The following is a 17,215-nucleotide window of genomic DNA, read 5'->3' on the forward strand; positions in this document are numbered from 1 at the left end:
TGCCCAGGCAGCCATTTTGGATGGGGCCAAGGAGGAGGGCGGGGCGTTGCGTGATCCCCTGAAGCGTTGGCGAGTGGGCTGAGCGGGGCCAGACCGGATGCGCGCAACTCCCGCCTGCACTGCCGGTGAGCGCGGGGCCCCAGCCCACGGGTCCTGCCTTGCACCCCAGCGCGGGGGCCCGGGGCCTTGTCCAGGGGGGCCAGCCTCCGTCGCTGGGCGCTCAGACAAGACCCTGGTCTCTAAGGTGTCGGGTGAAAGACACGGGTCGGTTGGGCTCCCGCACAAGGGGGATGGGCCACGGTGAACCTATGGTTGCAGGTCGGCTGATCCCAAATAGGGTTACCAATAGGGTGACCAGACAGCAAGTGTGAAAAATCGGGACGGGGGGAGAGGGGTAATAGGCGCCTATAGAAGAAAATGCCCCAATTATCGGGCTTGTCCCTAATCTGGTCACCCTAGTTACCAGTTTTGGTTGGATGAATTCCTGGAGGTTTAATCACATGACATTATCTTTAATTAAAGATTCATCTTTAATTCTCGGAGACTCCAGGACAGTCCTGGAGGGTTGGCAGCCCTAATCCCAAACCCAGAGTTTGGGCCAGTGAACTGGCTTATTTCATGCACTGAAGATTAAAATCCTTTGCTGGGTATGGCACATGATGGGATGATATTAGAGTCCTAAATAAAAACGAGTGTTAAAACACCCAAAACGTGGTGCCACACAAACTGACCCACCAGATGCATACATGTAGAAGCATAAAAATACATCACAAAGAGCAATGACTGTAAGAGGAGATGTTAATTCTTTCATTATTTGATCTGACTCCTGGTATCCTGGAGGTTATGATAACAAAATAGGTGTGTGGTGTTATTTCCCTATAGTTTTTCATCCCAGTGGATTTTCTGTGTGTCAAGGTTCCTCCCCCACTCTGAACTCTAGGGTACAGATGTGGGGACCTGCATGAAAAACCTCCTAAGCTTATCTTTACCAGCTTAGGTCAAAACTTCCCCAAGGTACAAAATATTACACCTGTTATCCTTGGACTGGCCGCTACCACCACCAAACTAATACTGGTTACTGGGGAAGAGCTGTTTGGACGCATCCTTCCCCCCAAAATACTTCCCAAAACCTTGCACCCCACTTCCTGGACAAGGTTTGGTAAAAAGCCTCACCAATTTGCCTAGGTGACTACAGACCCAGACCCTTGGATCTTAAGAACAATGAACAATCCTCCCAACACTTGCACCCCCCCTTTCCTGGGAAATGTTGGATAAAAAGCCTCACCAATTTGCATAGGTGACCACAGACCCAAACCCTTGGATCTGAGAACAATGAAAAAGCATTCAGTGTTTTACAAGAAGACTTTTAATAAAAAATAGAAGTAAATAGAAATAAAGAAACCCCCCCGGTAAAATCAGGATGGTAGATATCTTACAGGGTAATTAGATTCAAAAACATAGAGAACCCCTCTAGGCAAAACCTTAAGTTACAAAAAAGATACACAGACAGAAATAGTTATTCTACTCAGCACAATTCTTTTCTCAGCCATTTAAAGAAATCATAATCTAACACATACCTAGCTAGATTACTTACTAAAAGTTCTAAGGCTCCATTCCTGGTCTATCCCTAGCAGAAACCAGCATACAGACAGACCCTTTGTTTCTCTCCCTCCTCCCAGCTTTTGAAAGTATCTTGTCTCCTCATTGGTCATTTTGGTCAGGTGCCAGCGAGGTTACCTTTAGCTTCTTAAACCTTTACAGGTGAGAGGAGCTTTCCCCTGGCCAGGAGGGATTTCAAAGGGGTTTACCCTTCCCTTTATATTTATGACACTGTGCTATATGAATTACACAGCAGAGGGGATGAGGTTGAATTTGCACATTGTTCAGTTAGCTATGCAGATATGTATATGTGTGTGTTTATTAGCAGACAGACTAAGCAGCCATTAACACCAGGTTTTGCCATTTTTGAGTTCACATATACAGATTCATGAATATCCAGCAACCTTTACGGTGTTTAAGGCACTTCTGGGATTTTCTATTTCAACATAAGAAATTTACAGTTTGGATTTCAAAACACCAGTGACCAAGGAAGAGTTAGCATTTGTTAGGCGACACTGACTGTAGTATGGCCTAGGTGCACTGGACTGGCCCTCGGTGACTTGGGTTCTATTCCTAAGTCCGCTACTAGCTTGTTGGGTGTTGCCAGTCACTTTGGGTTAGATTCAGCCCACCTATCTTTTAGGTGCCTAGAAAATCACTGGTTTTCACAAAGCCTGAGGTAGGCGCCTAGGCTCCGTGCAAAATGAATGGGGTGAGATAGGCCTCTTAGGACATGTTCCACCCAAGTCAGCATGCTACATGGTCTCACCTAAGTAGCCAAAGGGAAGGGTGTATCCAAAACCCCACCGCTCTGAGGGAGTTTGGCACTTAAATCTGAGCAGCAAGGAGGCACCTGGGAATCTCAGCTGCAAACCCTCTTCTGATATTAGGACATCCTGCAGAAATGGCATAGGCACCTTTCTCATACATTTTAGCCTGGCAGTTAGGATACTCGTCTGGGATATGGGAGCACTCTGATTCAAGTCCACCCTCCACCTGAGGTGGTAGAAAGGATTTGAACAGGGCTTTGCTATCTCTTAGGAGAGGGTCCTAACCACTTGGCTTGAAGATAGTCTGATGTGGGCAATCCCTCAGGTTCCTGTTGAAGCTGTTCCAGAAATAATTTAAGAAGTCACTGGAGCAGGAGGACTGGAGGCTGGGTCTCCCACTGCCCTCTTGAGTGTTCTTACCAAGCTACAGTGTCATTCTCATGCTTGCTCTCTCTCTCACACATACACACATACCCCCAATTACTTTTTCAGGCAGAATGTGCACTTGAACCAAGTCATGTCCCAGGTGAGTACCCTAACCACTGGGCTAAAAATTATGAGGAAAGGCTTCCTTTCCTCCACCCTCCAGTTATTTTGTTTGGGTTTGCCTACAGGGGTCCAATCCCAGAGGCAAATTCTGAACACGTTCACTCAATCAGGCCCCACAGGCAAGTTCTGTGGAAGAACTACGTATCTTCTCACAGTTCGTGCATCCCTCTGGGGGTTAGGCATCCAGATGCTTCAAATAAGGCTGCAGTGGATGCTCCCAGAGACAGAAACGTAGGCACCTACGGAACTTTTGTTGCAGTATTTAGATGCTGAGTGAATTCTGGTGCCTACAGTTTTCAAGGACAGCTGAGTTGGAGTTTAAGGAATCCCGGTGGAGCCTGATTCTGGGATTTAGATGTCTAAAATGGTATTTGGGCACTCAAGTCCTTTTGTGAATCTTGTCCTTCAGTGCTCAGTGCCTCAGTTTCCCCACCTGAAAAACAGAGATAGTGATACTGACCTCTTTTGGAGAGCACTTTGAGATCTACTGATGAAAAGCAGTCCATAAGAGCTACAAAATAAATCCTCATTATTTGCATACTGGGTCTGTCATATCTTGGTCATTCTTCTATCATCCTATTATGGGGAGGTACAAGGAAATACTTATTCCCACAAGGCACATATGATGGATTATATCCCTGTGCTATTACTGTTCCATAATAATCTATTGCCACCATATATGACCCTTCCAGGACAAACATGCCTCACTTGTGATGTTCTGCAAGAGAAATAAATCCAGTCAAGAGAAAAACAGACCACATAGGAGTGATGAAGAGAAGATCATGGAAAAATTTATGGTCCCAATTTTTATAGCCACATGAGTTCTTTGGTCACTACGTAGTTACAGAATTAGACCTGGGCAGGTGGGGAGGGGAAGGTTGGACATGTTGAAGCTGACCTTTAAAGAAGGGAAGTATGAAACAAATGAAAAACAGAGGGGTTCCCTAAAACTCTGAGAAAATCCCCTCTTAATGGCCTGGAAATAACCCTCAGAGATTTGGAAAGAGACAACTTCCAAAAAATACATCCCCAGTTTTAAACAAGACTACTTGCATGAAGTGACAGGATGCTTCAGGAAATTTGTGTACTTCCAGGAAGATCACAAAGAGAGCTGTATGTATTCTGCAAAGTTTGTTTGTTGTGGTGGACGTGTTGCTTTGGATTGTTGTTTTGTGTGTGTGTGTGCTTGCTTTACTGTGTCTCATTGTAATATGAAAGGGAACAGTCTATTTTTTGGAGATTAAATTTAGACTTTATAAAAATTAAAATGAGGAAGAAGATTGGGGAGGGGAGGGGAGATTCACTTAACATGACATATTTTAAAATTTTCAATAGCATTGCCCTCTAGCTTTAAGAACCCCACACATAATGACAATATTATGCTAGTACTAGTGCTAGAGAAAATAGACTGATCAGTTTTAGTGTGTGTTTTTAATCAGTTTAACTTCCAAGTAGGTAAGAAACAGTAAGTGAAATTAATTAGAATATATAGCAAAAATGACCAAGGTCCAAATTACTGTCTAAGGTGAGTGAAATTTTACAAAAAAAGTAAAAAAAAAAAAAAAAAGGCATCTGATAAAAACTAAATTTAACATTTTAAAATTATTTTGCAGCTTTAATATGCCGCATTGTTTTAGTAATACAGGGAAGAACATGCTTTTTTTAAATAGGTCTTATCTATGCACAGTAGTTTTGAAAGTTAAAGCTCCTCTAATTAACTGGGGACACTACAACCTCTAGAGAAAGGGAAGAAGAATGGAGTGTGTGTCAAAGTTCCTTCTATGCTGCACAGCAGGCTATCAAGGGCCACGCAGGAGTGGAAAGGCGGCCTGGACCTGCTGGAGCTGCCGTGGCCAGAGAGAGGCGCCTCTTGCCTGGCCTCGAGCTGCTGTGACGAGAGAGGGCTGGGGGAGTCCTCTCTCCCTGCCACAGCCCCAGGGCAGCCTGCACCCCAAACCCCTCATCCCTGGCCTCACCCCCAGATCCTTCATCCCCAGCTGGAGCCCTCATCTCCCCACACCCATCTGCCCCAGCCCTGAGCCCCCTCCCACACTCCGAACCCCTCAGTCCCACCCCCCGCCACACATCACTTCTATATTGGTGCATATAACAAAATTCATTCCACACGTGCATGTAAAAAATTAGAGGGAACACTGGTGTGCTGCGTGTGTATATCTATACACACACATATACATAGAGAGAGAGAGAGAGACCGACCTTCTCATTCTTGGCAGCCATTTGTGATGTAAGAAAACCCATTCCATTATAACCATTAGTAATTCATTGACCAGCATACAAGCCATTTAACTATTTTCCCCTTTAATTTATTTTAGTATGAAAAACTTTGTGCTGATAATACCAAAGACAGATGCTGAGTATGAGCCAATATTGGCAATTAGTAAATCAGCTTGGTATCTATCAGAGAACTCTAGCAAACAGTCCTCAAAGAACAGGTAGAGACGTAAGAGATGATCAGTCTGTGACAAGGTGGTTTACAATTGTAAATGAATGCTGTGTTTTATTTCCTCCCTCCCATTTCTGTATGCTGGTTAAGGTCCTATAGTGGAGGCCTGCTGTGCTCTACAGACAGTAACCTAAGGGAATAAAATATAAGGGACAGCAGACTATTCAGTAACTGTGGTTCAATGTCTAAGTTGAAGTGTGGTATTGAAGATCGTAAGCTTCAGTTTTTGGAACTGCCACTGACCAGCTTGTGACAGATATCAAATAATTTCCCCATCTACCAAATGGTTTTAATTAATCTTGATAAATTACTCTGAGATGCTCAAATGAAAAACACTAGAGAAATGAAAAGTATCATTTACTGTTTTTGTGGGTGTTTGCAGGCTGCTAGGGGAACACAGTTGCCATTTTGCCAAGGGACCTAGTGCTTGCTTTGTGCAACAGATACCCTGGTTCTCAAAACTTTTCAGAGCCACTGCGGGATTCAGTGCCCGATTGCCACTTTGAAAATCACAGGTTCTGTGTAGAAGCATCTTATTTCAAAGAGTCTTCAGGAAAAAAAAAAATTTTTGTATATAGAGAACTTCCTGGCATAGAGAAAGAATCCAAATCTACAATAAATCCAACATGTAACTCATCTTAAAGTGTTTTTGATTTAATAATGTGTGCTCAGAGAAAGACAATTACAACACTTTTCACTGGTAAGTTTAATGTTTTTCCTTCTGAGCAGGTAAATACACCTGCTTTTAAATCCCCTTGAGCCTCAAAAACTGGTTATTTGGTATTCAGTGACAGATAAGAAAAGCATCTTTCCCCCCCAAAAAATGTATTAAAATTTTAGCACAACTCTTACTAATTTATTCACAATATATATTAGCTAAGTAATAATCCCAAGTGCCGTGAGGTGAAAAATCCAAACCTCTTGGGAGCTTCTAAAGCTGAAGTAAAAAAATAAAATAAACTCAAATCCTGTACATAGTAGTAACAGTAGAGTCAGAAACTAAAACAGGTAAATGAAGTTGACCACCACCAATATGGCTTGCATCTAGCACATCTCAGGATGTGAATTTGTTAGATCTTACAGACTAAGGACCTGATGCTGCAAACACTTCTGTAGATACATTTGTTTACTCATGTAAGCAGTCCTCTTAACTTGGAGTCTTAAGTAGGCCTGGGTTTGAGCAGGTACATAGCTGTAATGGCATCAGCACCTGCCTCTTGCGAGCGCTTCCTCTCTGGCCTATATATGCCTGCAGTCATTCAGTTTTGAACGGAGTGGCACCCACCTGTCACAGGCACCCCCTTTGTGGTTGGGTGTGAGCCTGTTTTCTGTACTTATAATGGGGTGGCACCAGCCTCTCGCAAGCATCCCCCTCTTTGCGCCCCCCCCCCAGCCGGCCAATGTTTCTTTCGGCAGGTCTTCAGCAACTGAGCCCTCCAGTTGAGTCACACACACTGTTCCCTCCTTCTGAGGTATACAGTCTCTAGTTCTTGCTCACAGCCCTGGTATGGGGCTGTAGCATCAAGTCTTCTTCCCCCAAGGCACTACCTTCTTTAACAGCCCAACAGGGGCCAATCTCAGTACCTTCAGTTAGTGTCCTTTTGGCAGCATTCACCTAGACTCAGTGTTCAATCAGACCAGCAGGGCCCATCACAGTACCTTGGCGCCTGGTCTGGCTAGGTTCTGGGGTCCCTGGGCTCAGCCTGCCTGCACTTACCTGTCCATGATCCTGCTGCTCTTCCAGCCAACTGGTCTTCAGCAGCCCTTCCTGTGCTCAGTCCTGCCTGCAGTGAGCTGTCCATGGTCCTGCTGCTCTTTCAGCCAGTCAGGTATCAAGTCCTCCCTCTTCAAGCTCTAGGAAGCAACTGACTGCTCTGCCTCTGCTGCTTCTTTTTATATGGCCCTTCTGGCCCATCTAGGCTGCCTGGAGGACTTCTCCTCTGCTCTTTTTTGAGGCAGGATGAGGCAGGGCTGTGAGGCCTCCAGCAGGAGGCCTATGGATCTAGTCCACCCCATCACAGTGGCATTGGTGATTTAGTCCCCTTTCCTTTTCTCCCCAAATCGTTACTGAACCAGTGCTTTCCTGAGGTGCTAACAGGCCCTATGTTGATTAGATAAACAGACGAATGGAGAGACATGTACACATTTGAAAAATGTTCAAAAGTTATTCTGTACTCTAACACTTTGGAACAATGGAATGAGTTAAGGACAGAGCATTAGCCCTTATTCTGAATATGCGAGCATTGGCATTCTGGTTAATGTTAGAAGACTTGACATAAATACAGTGTTCCCTACCAGCCCCTCCTTCAGGAAAGACCTTAGGAGAGGCTTAAAGAGGAAGAAATCCCTACAAGCTTATCCTCAGTCTGATCATTAGGGAGGTGGGGTTCCCCTATGAAATAGATCACATGCCACCCCCATGCCCCAGATATCTCAGAAGGTCAGCTAAAGTAAGGCTTCACCAAAAGGTGGCTTGAGAGGCTGCATTATTCTTCCACTGCCCTTGTCCCCTGCCTACTCTTCTCCCTTGGCCTGCTAAAAGAGGCTGGCTCTGAATTGGGTGAGCAGGGCTAGGGGAGATGCTACTATAGAGGTGGCTGAACCCACCCGCGCACTCATGCCTGGGAAGGGGAGATCTGTACACAGAAGGTCTTCTCTGAATGCAGATGCACATGTAGATAAGGGATGCACAGTCAGGCCCATTGTTACTGCTCTCTTACAGTCAGCGCAGAAAATCTGCCTGTTGTACTGGCCATAGATATCAGGTATAGATAACAAAAATAAATATATTTTTGAATAATAGTTTATTAAACTTTGTGTAAATGATCACACAAAACACAAGAGTAAGATAAATAATATTACAGCATCACATTGCTATGGAAAAAGCTCTTAAAATATAGGATTTCTTTGACTTAAGACTACGGTATTGGTCCATTACTAGATGGAAATGGTAAAATTGTCAATAATAAAACGTGGCAGAAGCGGGGTTCAATGGAAATGGTAGAAGCAGTTCAATAAATATTTCTGTTCTGTGTTTAGGATAAAGCTAAATAATATATTCCTCATATGATGGTGATGAAATAGTTTCCATTCCAACAAGAATTCAAGAGGATGTTCAAACAGCAGCTACTAAAGTTAGACATTTTCAAATCAGCAGGACTGGATAATTTGCATCCAAGAGTTTTTTAAAAGGTGGCTGAGGAGCTCTCTCTATCATTAATGCTGATTGTTAATAAGGTTTAGAACACAGGGAAGTTCTAGAGGACTGAAAGAAAGCTTATGTTGCTTTTATATTTACAAAGGGCAAACTGGATGACCTGGGAAATTATAGGCATGTCAGCCTGACATTGATCCTGGGCAAAAAAATGGAATGGCTGATATGGGACTTGATTAATAAAGAACTGAAGCAGGGTACCATAATTAATGCCAATTAACAAGGGTTTATGGAAAATAGATCTTGTCAAGCCAACTTGATTTTTGTAATGATTACAAGTTTGCTTGATAAGGTGTTGGTGTAAGATACGTAGACTTCTGTAAGGCATTTGACTTGTTACTGCATGACATTTTGATTAAGAAACTAGAATAATACAAAATCAACATGGCACACAAAAAGCTTAAAAACTGGCTAACTGACAGGTCTTGAAATATAATGTTAAATCATGCTCAAGCAGGTGTGTTTCTAGTGGAGTCCCATAGGGATCAGTTCTTGGCTCTATGCTCTGCATTCTTATCAGTGGTCTAGAATAAGAAAACATAAAATAATTACAGATAAAGGTTGCAGGTGACACAAAGATTGTGAGATTGATAAATAATGAAGTGGATAAGTCACTGGCACAGAGCGATCTAGATTGCTTGATAAACTGGGCTCAAACAAACAATATGCATTTCAATAAGGCCAAATGTAAAGTCATACATCTAGGAACAAATAATATAGGCTATCCCTACAAGACGGGGGATTTTGAAAAAGACTTAGAGATCATGGTGGATAATCAGCTAACCATAAACTGCCAAATTCAGGACAAACTGTTGAAAAATATGGCAGATACACCCCAAGACTGGTGGCTAATCTCCCATAGGATATATCAAACCAGCAACAAAAGTAAACTTCTCTTTCACCGCACTGGCTAACAAGAAGTCATAAAAGCAGTTTCCTCAGGCATTCCAGTCCTGTATTACCACCAAAAACACTAGACTTAGAGATGAGTGGTTCTTTAAAACCAGTCTCTTCAAATAAAAGGTTCTTCTGATCCCAAAGGACCAGCCACACACCCAGGTCAATATATAACTCAGATCTTACCCAAAAATCACACTGATGCCAATCCTTTAATATCTAAAATTTAAAGATTTATTTATAAAAAAAAAGAAAAAGAAAGAAAGATGAGAGTTAAAATTGGTTAAAGGAATCAAATACATACAATAAATGCAAAGTTCTTGGTTCAGGCTTATAGCAGTGATGGAATAAACTGCTGGCTTAAGTCAAGTCTCTGGCTACTTCCAAATCATTGGAAGGTCCTCAATCCATTGGTAAGAATGTTCCCATTAGTATAGACCATAGTCCAGAAGTTTGGGCAGGAAAGAGGCTGGAGCAGGATAGAGGCAAAATGGAGGAGTCTCCAGGGCCTTTTATATCTTCTGCCATGTGGAGGGAAACCCATTGTTTTAAACAAAGCCCTCAGCACAGCTAGTGGAAAATTACAGGTGACAAGATAGTGTTTAGAGTCATATGGGCATGTCACATGCCCATGCATGAAGGTTCGGACACAGTAGAAGCCATTACCTATACCCCAGACAGTCCGTTTGCAGGACGGTCCATTTAGTGTAGATGGGCATCTTCCATGGTCCATTGTCAATTAAGTGTTTCTTGATGAGCCACTTAATTTGAATAGTACTTCCAAGATGTGCAGGCTAACTACCTTGTGAGCATTACCCGAGGAGCAAACATTTGAAATCCAGGTATAGAGCCAATACTCATAACTTCAAATACCAAAATGATATGTGCATACAGATAGCATAATCATAACCGTTTCATAGACATCTTACATGCTACCTTTTGTACTAGATTTGTTGCAAATATATAACAGTGTTTGCAACAATGACCTATGTGGTCATATTTTAATCAGATAACGTCACAGGGTGTATAAACAGGAGACTGTAGGACAGGAGTAAGGAGATTATTACTAGCTCTGTAGTTGGTGACCACTACTGGAATAGTGAGTCCAGGTCTGGTGTTCACAATTCAAGGAGGATGTTGATAAATTGAGGAGAGTTTAGAGAAGACCCATGAGAATGATTAAAGCATTGGAAAAGATACTAGGAGCTCAATCTGTTTATTTTAACAAAGAGAAAGCTAGCAGGTGACTTGATCACTGTCTAAAAATACCTACATGGGGAACAGAAATTTGATAGCTCTTCAATCTAGCAGATAAAGGCGTAGCAAGAAGTTCCAATGGCTAGAAGTTGAAGCGGGGCAGGTTTAGACTAGAAATATAGTGCACATTTTTAATAATGAGGGTATTTAACCATTGGAACAATTTGCCTAAGGGCGGTGGTGGATTATCTGTCACTGGAGATTTCTAAAATCAAGATTGAAAGTTTTTAAGATATACTGCAGTTCAAACAGGAAGTAATTCAAGGAAGTCCTACTGCCTGTTTTATGCAGGAGGTCAGACTAGATCACGTTAGTGGTTTTATAATCTATAAAGCTATGAATAGACACGGAAAGATTACTACCATAACTATTGCAAACATTGCCTCCATTTCTGCAACCCCTTTCGTGTATGCTTAACATTGTGCATGTGAGTAACGGGGAGGGTTAGATTTTTTAAAACTTAAAAAAAAAGTGTGCTTTTAAAAAAGGTCACATTTTATTTTTATGATTCGTATCAAGTTTTATTATTGAATTCAAAGAAATTGCAAGCATTTTCATTTTGGGAGACTCTTGGTTAAAAAGACACTGATACAAGCAATAGGATATCAATGTTTGAAACAACATCCAAATATAAAGTGCTTTTCCAACATCTGTGTTCATGCTGCATCCTTGCACTGTAACATTGCTCTTCTATTTCAGGTTGCTGGGAGCCTTGTGTGAATATTAATACAAAGTAATAGCAACTTTATTGAACACAATTTGGCTGTCTGAATGGCTAGGCTGAACTCACTGAAAACGCAGAAAGCATCTTGTCCCAGGGTGTGAAGTAATTATTATTTACATTGTACCAACAGTGGGTTAGGCAATTTATGCATGTTCTGAATCTTGTGCAAACCGGGGATGGATTATTTTTTTTTCTTACTAGCATTATTCCAAAAATCCTGGTCAGTAACAGAGAGAGGAAAGTCCCAGGACATTTTACTATTCAGTCATGATGCCCTCAGCCCAGATCCTCAAAGATATTTAGATGCCTAACTTCAATGGATGGTAGGTGTCTAAATACCTTTGAAGATCTGGGCCTTCTAGCCTTGCCTCTGTTTAAACCAAAAGGGCGCAGGTCCCCATAGTCACTGAAGAATCCTTACACTTAGGTATCATTTACTGTTTATAACATTATTTAGTATATATCTTGAGAGCATATACATGAAATGTATACCGTCCGGTTAATTACACGAGTAACAGGGCAGTTCATATGGGTTTGATTTCTGCCCTGTTTTGCAGCTATTACAACAGTAAATGATAATTCCTCTCTCTACGTTGTGCTCTTTCTGGGAATATAAAAATATCTTGCCTCCCAAAGCAGTGCTGAGCAGCTCATATGTCCAAACAGATAGGAGTCAAATGCCTGAGTTTAGAATGCAAAGTTATCTGCTGTGGCAGTGAGTGTGAACAAGTTCCCCAAAGCGATTTTCCGGGATTCTCATGACTGATTGAAATTAATGCGGAAAGAAATTCAGAGTAACACTAAAGAATCATGTCAAAGGCCTGGACTTTGGGGAGGAAATTTCTGGATGAGCTGTTAATCATTAATCATCTCTCTTTTTATTATATATGTTAATGGAATCTTTGAATTGTTTGATTTAATGGAAGGTTGCAAGGCAGTGTGGATCCTGGCAAATAAGTGTGTGTGTAGTACCACGGGGTACCTAAAATGCATAAAAACAATTTAGGAGTTACAGAAGCTTTACAAGCATTACCTAATTAATCCTTCTCAGATCCCCTGAGGCTCAGAAAGGTGAAACAATGTACCCATGGCCACACAGCAAGTTAGTGGCAGAGGAGGAAATAGACCTCAAGAGTTCTTGGCTTACTCCGCTAGGCCATTTCTCTGAGATAGAGGTTAGTCATTTTTATTATAGTTAGTATTTTATCATCCAATGTGACAGGCCAAAACTGAGATCAGAATCACATGTTCAGACTCCACAATTTGTGTGGGTGCTCGATAGCATGAGTGTAAAATCCTTCAGCTTGTTCTAACTCATCAAAACATTAATAAATCCTATGACACAGCAAGAATCACATATCAAAGCTCAAGGATTTACAGATTAAATGGTTTAATGCTGGAGACAGAAGAGCCAGAAAGACTGTTTTAGACCTTCCCCTCCCTTTAATCTGAGCTCCCATAGGCCCCTTGGGTTGATTTACAGTGTGGCCATTTTCCTGTTCTCTCTCCCAAATTAAATCATTTGGCCTTGTCTACACTACGAAATTAGGTCGAATTTATAGAAGTCGGTTTTGTAGAAAGTGTTTTTATACAGTCAATTGTGTGTGTCCCCACACAAATGCTGTAAGTGCATGTAGTCGGCGGAGTGTGTCCACAGTACCGAGGCAACCGTCGACTTCCGGAGCGTTGCACTGTGGGTGGCTATCCCACAGTTCCCGCAGTCTCCTCCACCCGTTTGAATTCTGGGTAGAAATCCCGGTGCCTGATGGGGCTAAAACATTGACGCGAGTGGTTCTGGGTACATATCGTCAGGCCCCCTTCCCTCCCTCCCTCCCTCCGTGAAAGCAAGGGCAGACAATCGTTTTAAGCCTTTTTTCTTGAGTTACCTGCGCAGACGCCATACCACGGCAAGCATGGAGCCCGCTCAGCTCACTGTCACCGTATGTCTCCTGGGTGCTGGCAGACGTGGTACTGCATTGCTACACAGCAACAGTTTATTGCCTTTTGGCAGCAGACAGTGCAGTATGACTGGTAGCCGTCATTGACATAGTCCAGGATGCTCTTTTGACCGACCTCAATGAGGTCAGCGGCGCCTGGGCAAACATGGGAGTGACTCAGCCAGGTCATTTCCCTTTTAAGTTTCGTCTCATGGCGATTCAGTCCTACCAGCAGTGCACTGTCTTTTAATCTGCAGCCAGCAGAAGACGATGGCCAGCAGTCATACTGCACCGTCTTCTGCCGAGCACCCAGGAGGTGACGATGGCTAGCGGTCGTACTCCACAGTCTGCTGCCAGCAAGATGTATAAAGATAGATGAAGTGGATCAAAACAAGAAATAGACCAGATTTGTTTTGTATCCATTTTCTCCTCCCTCCCTCCATGAAATCAATGGCCTGCTAAACCCAGTTTTGAGTTCTATCCTTGAGGTTTGGAGTTCTATCCTTGAGAGGGCCATTCTGTTTCTCGCAAAGCCAGCCCCTTTGTTGATCTTAATTCCCTGTAAGCCAACCCTGTAAGCCATGTTGTCATTTGTGCCTCCCTCCGCCAGAGCAACGGCAAACAATCGTTTCACGCCCTTTTCCCTGGATTGCCCGAGCAGGAGCAGCCATAACACAGCAAGCATGGAACCCGTTCAGCTCACCACAGCAGTTATGACCATTGTAGACACCTGGTGCATTATCGTGCAGTGTATGCAGAACCAGCACGTGAAAAACCAGGTGAGGAGGCGACGGCAGTGCGGTGATGAGGACATGAACACACTTTTCTCTAAAACCGCGTTCCCCTGCAATTTGGAGATCATGGTTTTAATGGGGCAGGCTCATGCCATGGAACTCCGATTCTGGGCCTGGGAAACAAGCACAGAGCAGTGGGACCACATAGTGTTGCAGGTCTGGGATGATTCCCATGGCTCTGAAACTTTTGCATGCGTAAGGGCACTTTCATGGAACTTTGTGATTTGCTTTCCCCTGCCCTGAAGCACAAGAATACCAAGATGAGAGCAGCCCTCACAGTTCACAAGCGAGTGGCAATAGCCCTGTGGAAGCTTGCAACACCAGACAGCTACCAGTCAGTCGGTAATCAATTTGGAGTGGGCAAATCTACTGTGGGGGTTGCTGTGATGCAAGTAGCCAATGCAATCATTTAGCTGCTGCTATCAAAGGTAGTGATTCTGGGAAATGTGCAGGTCATACTAGATGGCTTTGCTGCAATGGGATTCCCTAACTGTGGTGGGGCTATAGACGGAACGCATATCCCTATCTTGGGACCGGACCACCAGGGCTGCCAGTACATAAACCGCAAGGGGTACTTTTCAATGGTGCTGCAAGCACTGGTGGATCACAAGGGACATTTCACCAGCATCAACATGGGATGGCCAGGAAAGGTTCATGACGCTCGCGTCTTCAGGAACTCTGGTCTGTTTAAACGGCTGCAGGAAGGGATTTACTTCCCAGACCAGAAAATAACTGTTGGGGATGTTGAAATGCCTATAGTTATCCGTGGGGACCCAGCCTACCCCTTAATGCCATGGCTCATGAAGCCGTACACAGGCACCCTGGACAGTAGTCAGGAGTGTTCAACTATAGGCTGAGCAAGTGCAGAATGGTGGTAGAGTGTGCATTTGGATGTTTAAAGGGTCGCTGGCGCAGTTTACTGACTCGCTCAGACCTCAGCGAAACCAGTATTCCCATTGTTATTGCTGCTTGTTGTGTGCTCCACAATCTCTGTGAGAGTAAGAGGGAGACGTTTATGGCGGGGTGGGAGGTTGATGCAAATCGTCTGGCCACTGAATACGCGCAGCCAGACACCAGGGCAGTTAGAAGAGCACAGCAGGAAGCGGTGAGTATCAGAGAAACTTTGAAAACCAGTTTCATGACTGGCCAGGGTACTGTGAGACACTTCTGTTTGTTTCTCCTTGATGAAAACCCGTCCCCTTGGTTGACTCTAATTCCCTGTAAGCCACCCACCCTCCCACCTTCGATCACAACTTGCTTGCAAAGGAAATAAAGTCACTATCATTTAAAAAACATGTATTCTTTATTAATTGATTATAAAAATAGGGAGATAACTCACAAGGTAGCCCAGGTGGGATGTGGGAGGAGGGTAGATGGGAAGGAAAAGGCCACTTTAAAACTTGTTGAATGCCAGCCTTCTGTTGCTTGGGCTGTCCACTGAGATGGAGTGGTTGGGTGCCTGGAGCCTCCCACCCCATATTCTTAGGCATTTGGCTGAGGAGGCTATGGAACTTGGGGAGGAGGGAGGGCAGTTAAGCAGGGGCTGCAGTGGCAGCCTGTGATCCTGCTGCCATTCATGAACCTCCACCAGATGCCAGAGCATGTCCGTTTGATCCCACAGTATCCCCAGCGTTTCCTCATGCCTCCTCTGATCTTCCTGCTGCCACCTCTCCTCATGTTCATCAGCCACCGTCCTGTACTCTGCTATTGTGTCCCTCCACACAGCTCTGTCAGTGCTGGACGACTGCATGAGCTCAGAGAACATTTCAACGCGCGTGCGTTTTTTTCGCCGCCTTATCTGAGATAGCCTCTGGGATGGAGGAGGGAGGCTTAAAACATTTGCAGCTGCTGGAGGAAAAAAAAGGAGTGAAGTATTTAAAAAGATACATTTTACAGAACAATGGCTATACTCTTTCACGGTGAACAACAGTATTCACATTACATAGCACATGTGAATTTGGTACAAGGTCGCATTTTGCATCTTATATTGAGTGCCTGCGGCTTTGGTGTTAGAGATCACACACGCAGGGCCGGGCAACAGAATTCGGCTTGCAGGTGGCCATGGTAAACCATAGTCTTTCGGCTTCTGCAACCTTCATAACAGCAGCCCTCTCCTTTCCCATACCAAGCAAAGCCCGTTGAGTTGGCCATTTACTGCTGCAGTTTTCCTGTTAACGTGCAGCAGCAGAAATCAAACTAACCCCCTCCCCCCATCCAATTCTCTGGGATGATCGCTTTTCCCCTCCCCCCACCGCCTGGCTGGTATCAGGGAAGATCCCTGCTAGCCAAACGCAAACAGCTCAGCACCAATGGCCCCCCCTCCCACAGCGTGGCTAACAGCGGGGCGGATTTCTTTTCAGCCACAGGCAAACAGCCCAGTAGAAACGGCCACCTCTGAATGTCCCCTTAATCAAATTCCCCTATTTCAACCAGGTTACCGTGAACGATATCACTCTCCTGAGGATAACACAGAGAGCTAAAGAACAGATGTTGCTTGAATGCCAGCAAACACCGGGACCACTCGCTGCCAGGCTTTGTCATGCAATGATACCAGATTACTTGCTACTAGCATGGCGTGGTAAAGTGTCCTACCATGGAGGACGGAATAAGGCTGCTCTCCCCAGAAACCTTCTGCAAAGGCTTTTAGAGTACCTCCAGGAGAGCTTCATGGAGATGTCCCTGGAGGATTTCCGCTCCATCCCCAGACACGTTAACAGACTTTTCCAGTAGCAGTACTGGCCACGAATGCATCCCAAGCCCTCAGGGCTACTTAATCATTAAAAAACGCTTGCTTTTATAACATATATTATATTTTAAAAGGTACACTCACCAGAGATCCCTTCTCTGGCTTCGTTGGATTGGGAGGGTATTTCAGTCAGGGTGATAAAAAGATCCTGGCTGTCGGGGAGAACGGTGTGCTCTGCTCTCCCCAAGCTCGTCCTCCTCCTCCTCCTCCTCCTCTGCTAAATCCTCAGCCATGGCGGAGAGTATCACATCCTCGGAGTCCATG

General features: G+C 44.1%; 1 long non-coding RNA gene across 2 annotated transcripts; it reads left to right on the top strand.

The window, feature by feature from the left end:
• The first annotated feature begins 15 nt into the window (after positions 1–15).
• LOC140917727 (uncharacterized) lies at positions 16–16,916 on the top strand. 2 transcript variants are annotated; one of them, XR_012160961.2, is made up of 3 exons: positions 16–125; positions 14,022–14,190; positions 16,639–16,916. It is a non-coding gene; the product is annotated as an uncharacterized LOC140917727 (long non-coding RNA). The 2 variants fall into 2 exon arrangements; XR_012160962.2 differs by lacking the exon at positions 16–125 and adding an exon at positions 11,521–11,569.
• Positions 16,917–17,215: the final 299 nt, after the last annotated feature.

Source organism: Lepidochelys kempii, chromosome 9 (assembly GCF_965140285.1).
Source record: "Lepidochelys kempii isolate rLepKem1 chromosome 9, rLepKem1.hap1, whole genome shotgun sequence".
NCBI classification, from domain to species: Eukaryota; Metazoa; Chordata; order Testudines; family Cheloniidae; genus Lepidochelys; species Lepidochelys kempii.